The following is a 1564-nucleotide window of genomic DNA, read 5'->3' on the forward strand; positions in this document are numbered from 1 at the left end:
CTGGGGATCGAGGGGCGTCGGAGTTCGAGGCGGGTGGTGGTTCGGCCCCATCGGCGGCGCCACCGGAGCTCTCGGAGACGAATTTCCCACCGCTCCCTCAGCTGGGTGGGCCTGCGGGGGAGCGTGGTGGGCCTGGAGTCGGGGCCGGGGATGCAGCGGCTGCGGGCCGTCCCCTCGGCCCATCCTTCGGGTTCAACTTTGCTGAACTGGTTGCCCGAGTGCCTCCCGCCTCGTGTGGGCTGCAAGTGTGGTCATGTCGGGTCGGGTCGGCCCAGCCCAGGCCTGCAAGCCCGTGCAGGGCCATATAAGAAGTGGTGGTGGGTGCTGAAAGGGGTCAAGCCAGTCCATTTAGGGTTTCCAGCCGTGCCGTGCGATATCACGAAGTGGGGTGCAAGGGCGCGGGTCATTTCACCGGCAGCGGCGATTAGAATGGAGAAGGACCGGCGGCTGCATGTGCATGGCCGCAACAAGCGTCCTCGCGAGGATCCCTCTAGCGAGGAGGCTCGGGCGCTGGAGCAAGACCTGAGGTCCCAGCTCTCGACGTGCAGGGAGCCGCCGTCAAGGAAGGGGTCTAGCGCAGCCGGGGAAAGGGGTTCCCGGTCGCCGCGACGCTCGTCTTCCCGCGGCCGCGATTCCTCCTCTGGGCTCCCTCCGTCGCCGCGGAGTGGTCCTCCGCCTCTTGGTCAACCTCGCTCCTTGGGCCGGGGCGGCGGGGGTAGCGTCACGGATGGAGGTGGTGACCGGGGCTCTTGGAGGGTGGATGGAGGTGGCAACCGTCGTGCTCGAGACGGAGAAGTGGGACAATTTCGACAAGTGAGGAAGGGCGATGGGGGTGGACGCGGGGGATTCGGCCAGGCTACGACCGAGGTGATGTGCTTCAAATGTGGGTGTAATGGCCACTATCAGATTGAGTGCAAGAACGAGCCCCTCTGCTTCTTATGCAAGGAAGAAGGCCACACCTCGTCGGCATGCCCTTTGCGTCAAGTAAAGCCGGAATTGGTTATGTACGGTTTTGGGGTCAAAGATCAAGGTTTTTACCAGCTTGAGGGAGGGTGAGCGAGGAGGTGCTCATCCCGGCTAATGCAGCCTTGCTGGTGGTAACAGAAGGGGAGGCCACGGAGGGATCGATTCGGGAAGATCTTAGTGACATGTGGGAATCGGACTGGGACGGGCAGGTCACCCAGATCCGGAGGAACTGCTTCTCAGCGGTCTATCCGTCGAAAGAGGTCTTGCGGATAGCCAAGAAGAGTGGCACGATCACGCTACCTATCAGTGAACACAAGGCGAGCCATTCAAGGAACCTCAGGCGGTGTCGTGGCTCAAGGAGTGCTGGGTTCGTGTCTCGGGCGTTCCAGATAAGTTGCATCAGGCTCCCCTCATCAAGGAAATTCTTCGCATGGTTGGCAAGGCAGTTGTGGTGGACGAGTTGTCGATCGTGCGGCCAGACATGGGGGCGTTGCGGGGAGCGCCTTTGCGGGCCAAGATTTGGTGCAGAGACCCTTCCAAGGTCTCGGGCCTGTTCGAAATCTTGAGGAATCTCTCCGGATTCATGATGCGTGTGGAG

This window comes from Triticum dicoccoides, chromosome 1B (assembly GCF_002162155.2).
Source record: "Triticum dicoccoides isolate Atlit2015 ecotype Zavitan chromosome 1B, WEW_v2.0, whole genome shotgun sequence".
NCBI lineage: Eukaryota > Viridiplantae > Streptophyta > Magnoliopsida > Poales > Poaceae > Triticum > Triticum dicoccoides.